The 19,209-nt window shown below is 40.1% G+C and overlaps 1 long non-coding RNA gene across 4 annotated transcripts; it reads left to right on the forward strand.

The window, feature by feature from the left end:
• The first annotated feature begins 7,154 nt into the window (after window positions 1-7,154).
• On the forward strand, window positions 7,155-18,413 carry LOC118231421. 4 transcript variants are annotated; one of them, XR_004766058.1, is made up of 4 exons: window positions 7,155-7,696; window positions 15,311-16,847; window positions 17,297-17,389; window positions 17,705-18,413. It is a non-coding gene; the product is annotated as an uncharacterized LOC118231421 (long non-coding RNA). The 4 variants fall into 4 exon arrangements; XR_004766057.1 differs by lacking the exon at window positions 7,155-7,696 and having other exon boundaries at window positions 14,981-16,585; window positions 16,692-16,847; XR_004766059.1 differs by lacking the exon at window positions 7,155-7,696 and having other exon boundaries at window positions 14,981-15,748; window positions 15,848-16,847.
• The last annotated feature ends 796 nt before the right edge of the window (window positions 18,414-19,209 follow it).

Genomic DNA, 19,209 nt, shown 5'->3' on the forward strand with positions numbered 1-19,209 from the left:
ATGGCCAATAGTAATAGATGTCAGGAGCCCCTTTTTCAGAACTGTTACCTCAAACACATGAGATTTCTGCTGTACAGGCAACATAATGTAAGTTCTTTGCTGTGATGCGCATTGAAATTTTCTCAACACCTGGGCGTACCTGGTGAGTAAAGGTAAAAGTACCCGAATGCAAAGTGACCAACCTACTCCTGTGAAATATACAAGCTAAATATAATGACCACACAGATGAAAAAGGAGTCTAGCAGTAATGGAACACATGTAGGCTATAAATGCAGGACATAGCCACCATGTTGTCCTATTTGCTAAATACTTCCATTTACATTCAGACACTCTTCATTGATTATTTACAATAGTTTGACCAGTTGGAAGCCTCTTTACCACTGGTTTTACAGAGAGCTAATGATTTTAGTGTTTCTTAGGCAGCCCATGGTCTTTGCATCTCTCACAGAAATATCCACTGTAATAAATATGACAAACGTGTGAAAGAAAAGGCAAGTTCTTGATTTATTAATGTGCAAACAAAAATGTAGAATGAGGTTGACTGGTGCAGTCAGACATGGGTATCCCCCATCCCCCAGAATGAAGTAACCAGCTGGTGGGTAACAGCCCCTGACAAACACTGGACTATTTCTTAGCACCCTGGTGTCGTGGACTGAACCAGGGTAACCAACAGATGTCCAGAAATTGGCCAGTGCTGTCACAGATTGCCTGAAGCTGGACAGAGTGGAAGAGGTTCCTGTTCAGGTAATCTTGTGCATGTGGACCATGGGGAGCCTTGATGTGGACGTGGCATCCATCAATAGCTCCCACACAGTGGCTGAAGGCTGGGCTGTTGGCAAGGTGTTGGAAGCCATGGCCAACTTCAGCACACTGTGCCAGTGTGGGGAAGTGGACCACTTTGTCCAGGAGAGACAGGATTGCGTCACACATCCGATGTGCAATGGCAAACACGGTTGTCTTTGGCACATCAAAGACTGGGGAGACAACGGTGTAAGACAATCCATGTGCCAGCCAGTAGACCACCAGGAGGACCTCCATATAGTGCACCCAGCCATGGGTCTTCTCCCTCCTGAGAAGGGCCATCAGTGCCTCAATCGATGGCCTAGACAGGCGGTAGTCAAAGCGCATGTCTTTCGATAGATCTAAATAGATCTGTACAAGAGGGTCATGGGTGTTGGGGGTGGCACATAGTTTGCTCCTCTCCTGTAAAAGACAAAATAGTGTAAAAATAATAAAGTGTAAATACATAACTAGTGTGCTGTTTTTTCCTGTCTTGTTTTCATTTTTAAACCTAATGATGCATTATCCTTGTGTAAGGCAAAACATAACAGCTATATTGTACATAGGAACACATCAGATATGCAGGAACAATTTCAGTTATGCTTTGATGGTATGTTCAATTTAGGCATGCTCTGTGATCTATGTTCAAAACCCATATCAGCATCCTCTTACAATTTGTGAACACAACACCATGAGCCTCTGCAGTCGTACCCTCCTCCTGTGAATGTCTCCGGTTTCGCTGTAAGGTGAGCCACACCGCAGCAGCAAGCTCCATATCTCCCATTTTGCTCTATAGTTCTGATACTCGCCAGCTGCCCTTTTATAGGCCACTAATTGCAGATAGGTTCACCGGGATACATACTACTCAGCTGGGTAGATGGGTTATTGGCCATTTATTGAGTGCAGTAGTGCCTGTATCAGCCATAACAACTTCAAAGCACAATTAAGTCAACATTTAAAGGTGTTTACTGGGTTGTGTGGTGGTTCTTAAGCTATTATATGCATAGGCTTATAATCAGATCATAATCAGCATATTAACCATAACACAGAAGTCTGTCTTTCAAGAAAAAGGGATATGAGACGTTTTTAGCCAGATGATGTTTTTAATTCAACATGTTTGAAACTTAAGAATGATGATGTGTACAGTAGTAGATTTGTAGGCCTAACATGTTATACCTATCTTGCATAAATATAACAATTATTTTCATACAATCATACTAATTGGGATTCATGTCTATAAATATGAGTGGACAGGAGGGTGAGCGTGAGCAACCGTTCTCAATGTGACAACCATTTCATTTCACTTTTGTGACTGGTAGCCTATATTCCTTTTTTATTTCCTTTTTTAATTCAAACCATGGTAATGAAGTTATATTTTTCACCGGGTTGTCCACGTTTATATAGCCTGCATGAAACAACACGGTAAGAATGCACAATGCGAAATATCTAAGATGTGCTTTTAGTAGTCCATCTTTGGAACATTGTAGTTTCACCACGGCAGACCCACGTCAATAACATCCGCCGTCGCATAATTACGTAGCCTAGTGTAAGTGCAGTCGGATTCACTTAGCACCCCGGTTGTCTTTTCCTAAGTCCTTATGAATTCTCCTCCTCTCCACATCTTTCCTTGACCTCATGACGTTTTCCATCGAGGTCAAGGAAAAGTGGTTAGGAAAAGACTTAGGATGTCATTTTTTTGACTATTCATCCGCACCCTTGACCTCGGTGGTCATTGACTTAAAAACCTGGCCAGGAGAGAGCGGTCTGAGCTGTAATTGGCTGTTTGGAGGGCACAACTTCATATCACGTCTGCCTTTCCCATTGTGGGGTGGGTTTCAATAACTTTGGTAAATATTTATTAAATTTTGATGTAGTTGGATAATTATTTAGCAATGCAAGAAAGATTGATATACTTTGTACCCCAACCTTTGTTATGAGTATTAAAATATACCCAATACCAAACAAGGATTACTTTTGGTTCAGGTTACGAGAAAAATAATTATTTCTAAGTCGTGCAGGCTAGGGAACTCAGAAATGCGATACTGTAATATTCGAACAGCCTGCACTCACTTTGAGTTTTTCAGACCTGTTGGATATTGTACTTGTATTTGTCAATTATTCAATTAGACTTTCCTCCATTCACTGGTGTGAATGGAGCGGCCTTGAACTACTGACAGTGCCCGCTAGTTGCCGGTGGTGCTCTACATGCATATGCAGCAATTATCTAGGCGCCGAGTTGGCGCAGCCCAAAGCTATCACACCGTGAGGGTTCACACCGCGAGCGTGGTTAACAGCGAATGAACATTTGTTATTATGCCTCTACTATGTGCAAGGAGGTTGGTAATCCCCCCCAGTGTCATCTACAGCATTGATTTTAGAATTATGAGTATCTGGCATGAGGGGTCTGGGAATCCTGAAGGGAAGAGGAAGGTAGAGTTGGAATGTTAAAAGTAACACACACTCAAAAAAAATGAAAAGTGATGTTTGTATATTTAAAGAAAATAAATCAAGTTGAAATAACTTCAATTCGTGAATTACCATGTTTCACTTGAAATGTTATAGTCAAAAGATAATAAATAAGCCAATAGTTCACCCAACTAAAACCAATTACATAAAATTAACAATAATGAACTGTGTTTATCCAAGTCTCACGCGGATGTCCCTACCATCGCGAGATTGCAGCTGCAGCTATCGCGCGAAAAACACTGGATGGATGGAAAGAAACAGTAATGCTGAAACCACACTATACGCGGCAACGGCCGCTTGTCGCCGCGCCGCGTCCCCACAGTCGGCTGTTTGTGGGCGTGTCACCTATATTTGACAGACAGTTGTGTTCGTTAAATGTTGACCGGGTTTAATATCGTGTTTCATATTCATTGTCATGTCTGTATAAAAATCATTTTTGCAGTAACCTAGATCTGAAAGATGTTAGTCAGCTGCCTAGCTAGGCTGTTTAATATCTACAACCAACAACAAAAACATTGTCTGACGAATTAGCCAGATAATTCCTTTAAAGTTGTATCTGATTAGCTAGCTAGGTGGCTGGTAGAAACGAACAACTAGCAACTAATACATTAGGAAGATTTTTTTTGTTTGTTATTGTTTGTTGTTACTACACATTAGTTAGCCTAGCTAGGCAGCTTATTAACATTTTCAGAGCTAGATTACTGCAAAAATGCAAATCCTAAAGATTTTTATTCAGACTGGACAGTGATAGTAGCTAACGGCGATAACTACATTGCAGAGCCACCGACAATTTCAGAGACTTTTCTCCACGCTATTTCCTCTTATCAGTGTCTCTGTAGGAGATTTTATTAAGTCGGGAAACCCGATGTGGAAATTACGAGTTAGGTCCTCCATTGTGGAACGATAGAATGTGGAACTAAAATTAGAAAAAAATAGGGACAATTTACTTGACGGATCATTATATCACATCAGATTGGTTACCGCGACGCGGCGAGGGGGTCAAAGTTGAATTTTTGCCATCTCCACTGCGGCCTCGCCGCTCCCGCCGCGCCGCCGGCAATCCCAAAATGCCTTGCGGGGGCTGGCCGCCACCCCTCATTCAAAATGAATGGAGGCGGCTCTGCCGCGCGGCGGGGCCGCGTATAGTGTGGTTTCAGCATAAGGCTGAAGCAGAGACTGTAAAAAATATGGACACAGCTACTGTGACGTCACCCATTGACTCTCCGTGGGTCTCTAAAACACGTTTTGAAGCTCAATGGCGGGCGCGGCCATTTTCTCGATTTGGAGCCAAAACCATAGAGTTAAGCGGTCTTGTGATTTTTACAATTTGATTGACAGTCCGGTGCGGAAAAGCCCCTCAACCTGAACGAGGCTAGCTGACTGTCTGCCGTTATGTTTTAAAATATATTATCAGATGTTTACGGGGTTTAATTTCCATCCGTGACTGTACTGTGTCATGTAATCACGTTATGTATGACATTAAAAATACAATTAGGCTATGTTCAGTTATCTTCAATTTATGTTTCTCAGCAAAACGAATATGCTTAGCTAGCATATCAGCTTGCCAGTGAGCTAGGTAGGCTGTCCGTGGTTAGCTCACGCGTTAGCAATATGAACCACAGGGGAAGAACATTGACTACACTGATGGTCAATCAATCGGAGATGAGTAGGCTACTGGTGATTTGACTAGGCAAATTTTCGTATAACTGTCTGGTAGATCTGCTGTTAACCGAGCAAGTTATCGTCGTAGGTTTTCGCCAGTCAGATAATGAGCCTGCTACTACTAGCTACTCCATCGCCGTTTGTGGTGTTCACTTGCTGGGTGACGCTAGCTGACCGATCGTTCGCAAATCACTTTCTACCGAACAAAAATTAACACTCAGCAGTGATTAACAAATCTACCAAGTATTTTAATAACTGATCTGCAGGCGTGTAAATATGACAACGCACTTTGTACGGCAAGTTTTCCACCTGGTGCATGAAGACAAAAATAATGTAGCCTACGTTGAATTTCTAATTATTATTAGGCTATAATTTTTTTCTTGTAAATCATCAAAACCAATGGAGAAAAGCCAATATACGCAAGGAGCCCCCAGAACCGATTCTGAGAACCACTGTCTTAAATGCCTAGCTTGTCGGTCTCTTAAATGCTAAAAACATGTTCCTTTCTAAATGCCAAGGTGGTTAATTTCGTTAAATTCTGTGTGTGTGATTTCATCGTGTGTTGTATATTCAGCAAATGAACCTTGAAACTCTTAATTCGCTTCGTGAAACTGAAAAAGTGTTTATCCCAAAATCGGGAATATAGTAGCTTTGTCACATGCGTGAAGCATGGCCCAGGTAGACATTTACGGAATGTACACGACTGACAAGCCGCCAAACACGTTTGACAGATTGAATGTTTGCCGGTTAAGGTTAGCTAGCTAGTCAAATGGCTTGGTAGCCGAAGTTGCGAACTGTTTTAGCACAGGCTACTACTGGACTACCAAATATAGCAAGCTGATTACGCTTTCTGCCAAGTAATTATTTGGTTAAGTAGGCTAAAGGAAATAGTAAAAATGACTCGGATACCGAAAAACTTAAGAGGAGGATTATTTTATGGTCGTCTAGAGCAGCTGTAAATAGCACACGCCATAATGAAATCACCACGAAATGGGATGCCTGCATTTTCAGACTTAGCACAGGCGGACCGTAGCCGGAGCCGCAATGGCAAGGCCAAGAAGCGCCACCGCCCACCCCAGTGACTATAGACTGTAGCCCCTACTGTAGCTGAGTCCTCCGCAGTAATCCGGAAGTGACGCAAGCTGTACCTCATTGGTCCAGAACAAATATTGGCACTGTGCCCAAATGACGCAATAAATCATGAAATCGACCCATGGACAGTCATAAGACCAATAAAATACACCTATTATGACTATTTGTTCTTTTGAGAAAAAATTATTGACTTTGTATTTTGATCGCATTTGTACCGTAGACTTACATGGAAACCGGATATGAAAACACCTATACTGGAGCCATCCGTAGTGGCGCTAGTGAGCAACCAGGAACTACAACACCAGGAAATGAGCTTCAAAAACGAAGTCTGGTTTTGGCCGCTTGGGCTGAAGCCACACTATAGGAGGCCCCGCCGCGCGGCGGCTCCGCCTCCATTCATTTTGAATGAGAGGTGGCGGCCAGAGCCCGCAAGGCATTTTGGGATTGCCGGCGGCGCGGCGAGAGGCGGCGAGCCGCGGGGGAGATGGCAAAAATTCAACTTTGACCCCCTCGCCGCGTCGCGGTAACCAATCTGATTTGATCTAATGATCCGTCAAGTAAATTGTCCCTATTTTTTTCTAATTTTAGTTCCACATTCTATCGTTCCACAATGGAGGACCTAACTCGTAATTTCCGCATCGGGTTTCCCGACTTAATAAATGTCTCTGTAGGAGATTTTATTAAGAGGAACGCAGCGTGGAGAAAAGTCTCTGAAATTGTCGGTGGCTCTGCAACGTAGTTATCGCCGTTAGCTACTATCACCGTCCAGTCTGAATAAAAATCATTTTTGCAGTAACCTAGCTCTGAAAAATGTTAATAAGCTGCTTAGCTATGCTGTCTAATGTCTAGCTATAGTGAGTAACAACAAACAATAACAAACAAAAACATCTTCCTAATGTATTAGTTGCAAGTTGTTCGTTTCTACCAGCCACCTAGCTAGCTGACCAGATGTAACTCTGAAGGCGTTATCTAGCTAATTAGCCAGACAATGTTTTTGTTGTTGGTTGTTACTCACTAGCTAGATATTAAACAGCCTAGCTAGGCAGCTGACTAACATCTTTCAGATCTAGGTTACTGCAAAATGATTTTTATTCAGACAGGACAATGAATATGAAACACGATATTAAACCAGAGACTGTAAAAAGTATTAAACCCGGTCAACATTTAACGAACACAACTGTCTGTAAAAAATAGGGGACACGCCCACAAACAGCCGATTGTGGGGACGCGGCGCGGCGACAGACGGCAGTCGCTGCGTATAGTGTGGCTTCACCGTCAGAGCTTGTTCCAATAGTGTGCAGCTGAGACTAGGTTATGAATCATTAGTGCATGCTTATAATACTTGGTTTGTTGTTGTTTTTCAGGTAGTTTGAAAAGGATGTTGGCATTAGGAAAATCTTTACTTGCTGAAATGTTCAAACTGATATGTTATGTCAACGGCATTGGCAGGCTAGCAAGCTAGTTATTTGCATGTGACGCCGAGGCTACATGAAAGAGAAGCACTTGTCGCCTTCTTTCTTCTGTATTACAGGGTTGTGAAGTCTTAACTTATATAACTACATATACATGTTATTTAAAAGGTTAATTCCCAGTGAGGTCGATTTGGTAAGGGTAAAAGTACTTCTGTAATTTTGTGACCGAGTACAGAAAATACGGGTTTCCTTTGTGCCGTGATGAGCTAGATGGCTGCACCGCGGTAAGCTGTTGTTTTAGATGAAAGAAAATGTTCGTTTTTGGCTCCATAACATTTCATTTTGGTTCTGAAAAACTTGTCTTGGTAAAAGTGCGTATTCTTACTGAATCTAATATTGTTAGTAAGCGTTTATGTGTACGTAATTGAGTATTTTATACACTGTGAAAAGTTTAACGATTTTATAAGCTTTCAGCTCATGCAATCCTATGCTATCAGCTAACGATAGCAATGTGCTAGTTTTTTCTTCCGTTTGGCAATAATTTGTGAGGACCTGAGAATATCTGCATTGAAAATCAATGTTTCTTTTATTTAGTTAAAGTGGCAATCTCAAAGATTTCCGTTTCGTTCTCTTTGGCGGTACCAATGGCGAGAAGCGGTAATTGCGGGTGTGTTTTTGTACCTCACTTCCCAACTTCCAAACAGTATCACCTGTGTGTGACGTCAGTCAGTTGGCACCTGGACCACCTTAACTATAACACTTAACCATTTTTAATGCAGTAAATAGTATTATAAAAGTAACGTTATATACACACTCATTCATTGTCTAACATTAGGCTAACGTAAGCTGTCTTTACACTGCCAAGCCGGGTTAAAATGTTGTAGCAGACCTGGGGTAGAATTAGTGATAGTCAATTTCCACAGACCTTCTTTGTCCACCTTTTGCCCGGTATGAACATCTTTACACTGCAGAGAAGAATCCGCGGGATTCGCTGTGGCTCGTGCAAGTATGTATCTCGTGCACAATAAACATTGTCTTTCTCGTGAATGATTGTGATATTTTTGAAACAACTGCCTTGCAAAATGTTACCCCTGGTGTTTCTGGTTCTGCTAGCTAAACTTTTTGAGAATAAAGCTGAGCTGGGTGTTAAATTAGCAACCAGAACAAGAAGAATGAAACAAAAAACAAATAGATCATCAAAAAAGGGCAGCAAGGCTGAAGGAACATAATGAGGAAGCGTAATAAAATAATAACAACGCTAATCCATACTGCCGTATTTTTTTATTTAGTTTTCTCCGGCTTGATATCTTAACACAGAAATCAGACCCATCTCTGCTCCACCTATACCCCGGGGTTAATGCTCTGTGTAAAGACGGCTTTATTCCGATTATTATAATATTGATGAACTTGATGTCCATGTAAATAACAGTAACATTAAGGCCAGTTCAGATCAATGATTCACAAGGAGACGAAACGGTTTTAGAATGTTGCAGAGAAAATTGCAGCAGTGTGAACTGGTTAGTTGCAGAGCGTCTGAAGCCTTTGCCTGGGGTCTCAAAAGACCCACCTTGTCAAATCGCCAAGTGCAGTTTTTAGAACGTTTACAATCAGACGTCTTGGAAGTTGCATCCAGTCTCGTTGCGAATCATTGATCTGAACTGGTCTTTAGTTAGCCACATTGCAATGTTGCAACAAGTGTTGCATTCGAGAGACGTTTGGGAGGTCGGTACCGGTCGGTAGCGTTAGCTACCGTTTTTTCTAATTGTTAGCTGACATTAGATTATGTTAATTACATTAGCTAGCTAGCTAACGCAACGTTACCTGCTCTGAGAGATGGCTACTGTGCACAACCTTGTCTAATCTAATAATGTTGCCTTTCTTGACATGGTCCGGTAGCTAGCATTAGCTGTGCAAATAGCTATGTAATTTAGTAACGTTACATTGCCATCAAATGTAATACGAAATCTACATCAACAAATAATGACCTCATGTTACACAAAAAACTTTTTAGGGTTCCATAACGCTAGCAGACACCTACGCCGCTCACACTCACAAGTGAGTTGAACAGCGAGCCTGTTGCGTTAGCTTCGCCTACCATCTCTGGCGGACCAACCACTGATGGGTGATGGAAAACGCGTCCCTAAATGTGCGCCGCTTGTGACTTTTTTTCCCCCCCCGGGAATGTCGCCACAGACACCCAGTTATTTAATCATAAATTATAATAATAACAATATGAATTAATAGGCTCAATCACCATTGTGTTACCTAATTCAGCGATATATAGTGACTTAACAGACATTTATTTTAATGAAAATCTTTGAGATTGCCACTTTAAATAGGTTAAGCCGCGTTTCCACCAAAATTACCCGGAACTTTCAGTCCCAGGAACTACTTTACCAGGAACTAAAAGGTTCCTTCAGCCAATGGTTGTCTGCGTTTCCACCGGGGTCTAAAGTACCGCGAAGATTAGGCAAATTAGCCCACTGACGTATGAAAAAGCGACGTTGTCGTCGGTCCATCTGTCATATGATTTCTTCTGTAACCCCATACTACCACCGAAGTAGCCTACATTATTTTCTAATAACCGGGACAGCCCGGAGAGGTTTATTCCACTTATATACAACGGGTTACCAACAATGACTATATATGGTTACTTTTGTATTTATTGATTTTCATATATCCTCTCAAACACATTCATTATGTTTTTATGCGAACATTCGCTTTCATGTCTTGACATCCGAAGCGACAGAATGCATTCGCATTTATATGTATAACTGGCAACAACAGCAGAAAACATGCACACGTTGTAAACAATTTGCTGTTTGATTACTTTCTCGTCGTCAATTCCATATAAGCTAATCGCAAAATGACAAGAATAGAACGAAAACTCGGACTTGCGTGAAAATGTAAATTAGTAGTGGTACAGCCACCGTTTGCTTTCCTTCGAAGTTACTGCTAGCCGAGCAGCGAAGTGTGCCCTCCAGATGCGAACCATGCACCATAAATTAGTCCATAGTCTTCTTGATCTTTTCGTGGAATTGAAAAATGGCAGTAAAATTGAGTAAAATTACGGCAGTCTGAAAAAGGTAAAGGGACGATTACTAGAATTAGCCTGTTATTTTACCCTGACAAAAAGTGCGGAAGGTGATTTCCAGTTTGCTTGTACTGTATCACCAATGTTAATTACGCAGAACTACCGCATACCTCACATAACTGTATCAAACGTTTTGAGTCAATTACAACGGGCTAACAAAGAAAACCCGGAAGAAAATATTCAGCAACCAAATTAATCCGTTTGAATGTTTTAGTACGTAATATGCTGTCCCAGCACGAATGCTTAGCATTTTATAAAACGAATACTAAAGCAAGAAAAGAGCAGAAGAGCACACGTTATAATTCCAAGACGTTGGCAGGCTATAACCAAAAGTAGGCTACTGCGCCGCATAACATACAAGTTTGATTTGAAGTTATTATGAAAATAAATCGGTTTGCGCCTGCATATTTTTAAACATGGCGCCTGAAAACAAAAAACACAAAAAAATGCTGCGAGTACTCGACCAATCAGAAATGTTCAGCGCTGCAAGCTCCACCCAAAAGGTTCCTGTACTTTCGGAAAGTACTACCCCCCGAGCAGGAACCTTTTGGGGGTAAAATAAAGCCCCAGGATTGAGGAAATATTGGGTAGCATTGCTTTGGAATACATTTGATTTAATTTTGGCGAGGCAAGATAGCCTATATTGTTTGTAGTACCGTAACTTGGCGTCATTTTGATATCAATACTTTTAATGGCAGGCCTGGATTTTGACAGTCTGACTGAATGAGTTATAGACGGTGTATGTCTTGTATGTGTGAGTAACTTGGCATTTTTGTACGTTGAAAACGTGTTTTTTATGAGATCATACCGTTTAGCAGTTTCGGTTTGCTATATATGTAAAACAGTGGCTGTGACAAAGGGTGCGGTGGCGTAAGTGTAAACGCATAAGAAGCGCAGGTGAAATATGGTTAGTGTATGTACTCACGGATTTGACGGCCATCTAACGAGCCTTGATTGACAAAAGAATCAGCAAGCCCGTAGAATTAGAGCTCCCTAAGTCGCAACTTGTATACCCTTCTGTCCTGCTCCATGGTCTGTTATTTCGTGGAGATGCACTTTTAGTGTTTGTAAGGTTTATAAGGCATTTTGATTACAGCCCGACCGATATTTATTTGACTTTTTTGACGACATCGGGATCGGCAGTTATGCCGCCGATGTGCCCCGATTTTTTAAATAAGTATAATAAACAAAAAAACAATGATTATTTATCTGTACTTGTCTGTTCGAATGTTGTAATTGCTATTTACTAGAATTATCCAGTAGAGTGAGCTCTAATACAAGTGTGAACTGCAGCAGCTGACGCGCTACTTCTCTAATAAGACGTTTGTCACTTGTGTCTCATCCAATATTCTCCACTGCAATACTTGTCTGCACAGATTCGATTGCCGCAATAAAGGTATGTATATTTAGTGAAAGTTTTTAATTAAATGCGTTTATACGACCACTGTTTATCAATCCTCATTATCAAGCGAGCGAGCTAGCTAACATATTTGGTTCACTTTAGCAAGCTAGCTGGCTAGCAAGCCTTTATGAAGTGGCAGTGAGCACATAAGCAGCGTAGGATCTACATTTCCAGAGGACATTGCTGTAATCTCAAATAAATAAAAATAAAATGGTGATTGATTGTATCACACATTTGTTTTTTTTATCTGAGATAATGATATTAGCTACTATATGATGCTGTGTAAATAGCCAACGCGTGATTGCAAGCGAGTGTGTCATCTAGTCATGTAAAAACGCAGATAAAACACTTCTAACGTGGATCATTTTAAGCCATGTTATCTAGCTTTGTCGTGATAACATGAGAAGGATTGCTGTTGGAGAAGTGAATCAAGCAACAGTTAGCGCGGGTAACCTGCACGAAAGCGCATTGTAGTTTTTTTCACGTATTTCATCCGGTCAATTTAATTTCATCTAACGTTACACTTGATTCACTCTTAAGCTCTGCTAGATAACGTCTTACTCTTTGAGATCATGTAGTAGGAATAAAATAAGAAAATATAATTAATGTACTGAGAATAGATACTAAGAAATAATAATAACAAATTAATAACAACAACAACAATAATAATATTCATAAAAATACATGTTTGAAACTGGAAAACTGATTTTTTTAAATTAATTTTTTATAGATGGCTGGAAAAGAAAGGAGTAAAAGCAAGGTGTGGAGTTATTTTGATTTCACACACTTAAAGATGGTGTTAAAATATATATTTAATTTAATATCTTTGTGTGTTTATTTTTATTTGTTTGCTTAAGTTAAATGTTCTTAAATATAGAAACTTTAATAAAATAAGTTTTTCAAATTGATTTGAAAATGTTGCACTTTTTGACAAAATATTGGTCAAAACATTGATAATCGGTGGGCTAGGACTCTCCAAAATCGGGATCGGCATCGGACCAAAAAATCTGGCATCGGTCGGGCTCTAATTTTGATAGGCTTATTTGCAGGTAGGAATCCTCTTCGCTGTTTTGCTAAGCTAGAACCGGAAAAGTTGATAGTGGAGAATAGGAGCAGACGCATATGTCCCAGCAGGCTTTGCATATGAGAAAATAACAACAGTGTGAGAGAAATTAGGATGAAATTATGAAATTGCGTAGTTGAAACAATATGTTTTTAGCAGAATGGGCATGTAAGTGAAGGTTGACATGATCACAGACTATAGTGCGAAGTAAATGAAGTGACCATGAGCGAGCTTAGTTTCCTTATCGAACGGTATATATAACAGTCTGTAAAAAGTATTGATTGTTAAAGTGGAGGGTTAAGTAACGTGTGAAATCTATTGCACTGATATGCTTTTTTCATGTTCAGTACTAGTAGTTATAATTATGAGTGAGTCGTGAATTTAAATGTAATGTTTTAATGGGGAGTTGCAGAACATACGTAGTAATTGTTTGTATGTGGCTAGATAGAGAACAGGGCGAGGTAACATGAATGTAGAAACGTGGCGTTTGCTGATAAGAAGGTTTTGTAGGGTAGCCAAGTGAAGAAATATAGTTAGTAGAAATGGCACAGTGGTGAACTGGTGTAACTTTTTAAATAAAAGGAATACATTTGCCGTCATGAAATGCATATGGGTGGCCGTGAGTGAGTTTTGGTAAAGCAAATATAAGCGTAAGAAAACGTTAGTTTAAAAGAGGAAAATATCTGCCTGCGGGCGAGGCGGGATTCAATCCTTCAACCGGAGGTTTACCAGTGTGTGACTTTGTTAGTGCAGCACCATGACATAGCTGTTCAATGTGTGAAATATCATTAGCAAACCTGTCCGTGGTTTTAAAGAACACAGGCGAGTAAGCACAGAAGAGCTCCTGTTGAATCCATATGGCTCTGCAATATTGTAGCCGGTTAATAACTGAACGTGCAGACGGTACGTCATAATACTTCTCATAATGCAGTGTATACGTTCGGTGAACGGCGGGTAGATATGGTGCAAAAGCAATAATTGAGAAGAAGTAGACAATTATTAGTAAGGGTAAAAGCAGGTTGAAGAAACGTGTTCCTAGCTGGGCTTGAAGCTAGAACCCTGTATTCCCAAGACTGTAACCTTGCCCACTAGGCCACAGGCGGACTAGCTGTTTAAACTGGAAATGTTTCAGAGTAAAAAGGTATGGGTATTTTGCGTGTGTATGCACGTTTTTGATTGGGTCGTGTAGGTGAAGATTTGGCTGGTGTCGGTGAAATGTCCAATGGGGAGACAGTTGTTACTGGGATAGGCGGCAGGAAAAATAAGAGAAGAAGAAGGAGAAAACGCAAAATCCCCTTAGTTTGGGGCTTTATTGTGTGGACATGAAGTTGTTTATGAAATCTGTCTGAAATGGGGTCAGAATGTACAGAATGTAATGTTTTTAAGGGCTGAGTGTCTGTGGCTGTTGTGGTTATTTCTGTGGGGAACCCTGAAAAGTGGCAAACTCTCGGTGCTGTATAGGTATGGGGCATGCCCCCGCCAAGGCGTAACTTGGCGGGATGGCATACCTGCCATCCCAATAATGGACAAAAAGCATTTTATTCTTTTTCGATAAGTTTCTGGACCCCTAGATATTTTAGACCACTGTACTGACGGAAAGCTTGTAATTCCCACTTATAAATGATGCAACAGTGAGTTTCTTGAGTCAAAACAGTTGATTTGTAGTGAAATACGTAAATATGTTGTGATGTACAGCAATGCATAATTTAGACATTTTGGATAGATTTGGAGACACTGGGTACACTGCTTAGTTTTTGCTTCATAAATCTATAGTAGTTCTTCCTTATATTTTATGAACTTGTGGTCAAGAAGTTTTTGATCCAGCACATGTGTAGTTTAACCTGCTGTATATATGAAATCTCTCAGTATTTCATTGCAAACTAAAAAAGTGCAAATTCATTTTTGATTTTGTCTAAACAATTGCATTTGTGGCACATTTCTTCTTCAAAATTATGAATATAAATTAATCTGCGTTAGTATTGTAAATTGTCTTGCTACAAATGTCTTGCTTCATTTAAGCCATTTTTCAAGTCTCTGGTGTTCACATCTGGAGTTATAAAGCTTTAAATAAGGTACCCCCTAAATGGGCAAGGATGGCAAGGTTTGGTATGTGCGCTAAGGGGTTAATTAATGCAGTAGTATATGAACTGAACAAAGCGTTAGTAAATTGGAAAATGTGTTTATCTGTGTTTTGGCGTAAACTAGCCTATTCAAATTTCACATTTTAATACAACGTCAGACAACCATTAATTATCACATGGACAGGACAAGTATGGCATTTGTAATTAACGTTCATTTTGCTGTATGAAGGTGTAGGCTAATATGACTTTTTTCTACAGAAATGGACTGTGTGCTGCCCACTGTCTCAAAGGCTGTGCTGTCCGCGTGCCTGCATCTACCAACATCTCCAAGACCCTATGGAACAAGTTCCATTTATCAGACATTAGGCTTTCCTTGCTCCAATTTAGTGCCAGAGTTCTCCTTTACCATTGTTGAGAATAATTTCAGATTGCACCTTGCTGTATTACACTGTCTATTTCCTTCATTTTGACAGACACACCCATTATAAAATGGCTGCTCCAATGAAGCGCAGGGTGATTCTGGGACCAAACAACTCCCAAAATTGGGTCCTTCCCAATGGGATGCCTGCGTCTGTTGGTGAACTTTCAGACCAAGTAAAGAAATAGTGTGGAGTAGATGGGGACTTCAGGCTTAAATATATGGATGGTGATTTCGGGAATTAATTCATCAACTTGCTCTCAACATCAGATGTGAAGGTAAAGTAATCCTTACTTCTACCACCAGCTCTGATAGTCCTGTTGCACTTGGAATGCCTGATGACATTGTAACCTTAACCCTGTTGCCTCCTTCCCAAGCAAGCACCACATCCCATTTTTTGAACAGCTCCCTGTCGGTGTCTCAGTGTGACACAAATATACTGTCATCTCCTGAATCCACCACCTATCGCACTCCACGTCCTCAAGGTCCGCTGGACGGCCTAGTGGCATCTTCCCAGTGCCTCGGTTTTCTTATGATACAGAGCTGGAGCTGGAAAAGGCGAATGCTGCTTTCCAGAAGGATGGTACATTGCATAATCCTAGGCATAAACTTAAATGTGCCATCCTTGATGGCTTAATAGAGGAGATCATAAAGTTTAAAATATACCTCTGACTTAGCCAATGCCGCCTCAGCCCTTGTAAAACCCCATCCTTGTTTAAGAGAGCCAGGGTCAGTCTGTGGTTATGATGGATGGAAGGTGAGCCTACAGTTTAAGCTTGGAAACTTCAGGAGGCAACTTCGGGAGCTTGAAACTCCAGAGGTTACTGTCAATGCCCTCAAAAACAAACCTAATGGCAAATGCAGTCCTGCCTACAGAAAAACTAAGACAGGCTGAAGTCAATTACTACCCCAATTACCAATCAGGTGAAACAACGGAGACACTGGAGCAGATGAGAGTGCTTCTGCTTGCAGAAGTGAAGAAAAGACACAATGAGGAGAATGTCAAAAAAATGATAGACAAGACATTTGCTCTGAGAAGATGGGAGATTGTTCAAGACTCTCCTCTGATTGTGAATTTTAAATTGAGGTGGCCAGCTCTATTTCAAGTGAATGAGGTCAGTGGAACATAAGTATAGGACCATCCCATGTTTTTAATTACTGAAAAAGATTGAATCAAAATACATTTTGTGTAATTGTCTTTCTTTAAATATGTGCTTGTAGCTGGAGGCGGAGTTCAAATGAATAACCGCAGTCCATCTGCAGTCCCAATTCTTTTCGAGGCTGGACTTGCTTGCCGAGAACCTGATGGGGGTGTATGCTAAGAAAGGTGGTGTTGCCGGAAGAAAAATAAGATCCATTATGGCACGCATGTCCCAGGTATGGCTATGAAACGGTTGCAAAACTAAACTAACATTTTCCTTGTGTTTGCTTAAAGAATCAGTGACTGTCAACATGAGAAATAATCCAATTGAAATTAAGAAAAAGAATGTAAAAGATGTTTTTGCTAATCCTGATAATCATAATGTACATAGTTGGTTGCTGTACATTACAGAACACTGCTGTTTTCGTTTAAGTTCAGTAAGTTTGCACGAGGATTTCACTGGATTCTCTCCTAGTTATGTTGGTTTTTATCTTACTGAATCTCAAAAATAAACTGAAGAAGTTGAAATGAAAATCCAAGGATGTGTCTGCTCAAATCCTTCTGCCCAGAATCTTGTATTTGTAAAAAGCATTAGGAATATCGTGAGATGAAACCAATTGTTGGCTTGATTGACATGGTGTCCCTGATGTTTGTTTCATGTTGTCTTTGCACTGCTCTTTCCTAGAATGAAACCATTAACATCAAATGTGAATGCCTCCTCCGTAGTCTTTGTGTTTACTTGAATGAGGATCCAGAACACCTTGTGAAAGAATACAAGGTGTGTTTACCAAATTTATTTTAAATAATTCTCTAACTTAATGCATCCATTTCCACAATAATATAACCATTTTCACATTACATTGGTTGTCATTTTCTAACATGCAATCTAACACGCAATGGTCTTTGTAGAAATGGAGTTTCCTGTATCAAGGGAAGAATTGTGCTAGTCTCAAATAGTCAGATGGTAGAAAATAAGGAAAATATATTATTTAGTGATATTTACTAAATATTAAAGTCCACCTAATTGTCCAAGTGTTGCTAAAAACTGCATCACATAGCCTATCTTAAACAAAACAATTATGTTTTGCTTCAGGCTACTGGTGAAGAAGACTTTCCAGGGGAGATGGCAGAAATGGCCATGGCCATTTTTGTCATTACACACAAGGGTGTAGAGCCCAGAGAACCCATCAAACATTGGAATCTTCATGGAGGGGGTGGAGGTCCTTAGTGAGTTGAGCAGCGTGCCTTTGGCAGTAGCCATGTTTCTGGGTCTCACATATACACTTAACCTGAGCTACCCATCAGTGCACAGATACACTTTTGAAGCTCTTCAAAAGATTGTTATGCAAACAGATGACAAAAAACTATCGACAAAAGTGCAAACACTAAAAAAAACAAGCTTCACATTAGTGAGAAGCATTTTTTTTTCTTTCACTTTTTAAACTTGTAAAATTTTGGAATATTGATGTGAAAGAGAGACACTTTCCAAATATGTGCATTTTATTCTGTGAAATGTTAAAGGACATGCAATGCACTTTGTTTAATTTAATGTGAAGCAGATTGATATTTAGTTTTGCTTTAAAATGTTTAAAATTCCATGTTTACAGAGAATGTTTTCCATTTAAATGACAGAATCTGTCATTAGGTTTATAGTTACATGTTTATTGAATGAACCACTTATGCCTTATGACTCTGTGCACTTGTGCCACTTGTGTGTGATGTACCTCATTCTGCTGTGTGGACAGAAGCACTTTTGAAACGTGTCCATTTATTCTGTGATTTTTTAAAATACATGTTTTCTGCAGCAAACACTGGTTGTCATGTGCTTTCCTAACCTAGACCAAGTAGGTTGTAAATGGTTTCAGTTAAGTCTTCAGTTTTAGCAGTTTTGAGGTAATGCTAGATTAGATTTATTTGTTTAATCCACATAATCAAATTGGTTCACTGAAAGCTGTAGTAACAAAGTAACACCACTACATTAAGTTACATTAACATTTCTTCAATGAGTCAAATAAACCCTTGTAAAATAATTTGGAACAACATGGATGAAATTAGTTTGACCTACTCAAATAAATCAAGTTCATCCAACTTGATCACATTAGATTGAAGTTACCACAGTAAATTACATTCATTTAATCTGTCTTAATTTTGTTAGATCAACAAAATTACTTAACTTTGAAAGAACATGATTTATTTTTGTGGAAATACTTTCCACAATTAAATTAAGTAGATGTAACAATTTTTTTTTCAGTGCATAAACTCATTTGGGAGCTTATCCAGAAATAAAGCATTTGAGCCCTCAGAGAGAGGACTGCAAAGAAACAACTTACAACTGCCCTACAGTCTTCTCTCTGAGCCTGCAGAAACAGCAGGCTGCATCTCTTCCAGAGCGAAGGTGGCGCTGGCTGCCCCTACTTGTTCGGGAGTGGTCTCAGGCTTGGGGGCAGACTAAGGCTCAGGAAGAGTCTCGGGATCTGGGGTGGTCTCCTGCTCACTGTTCCGGTCCTGCTTTTGCATACACTCAGTGGCAGCACTGGTCACTGGCATAAGTGTGCAACAGACTGTCAGCGTTACTGTGGTTTTTTTTTTTTAAACGCG

The sequence above is a fragment of the Anguilla anguilla genome, chromosome 7 (assembly GCF_013347855.1).
Source record: "Anguilla anguilla isolate fAngAng1 chromosome 7, fAngAng1.pri, whole genome shotgun sequence".
NCBI lineage: Eukaryota > Metazoa > Chordata > Actinopteri > Anguilliformes > Anguillidae > Anguilla > Anguilla anguilla.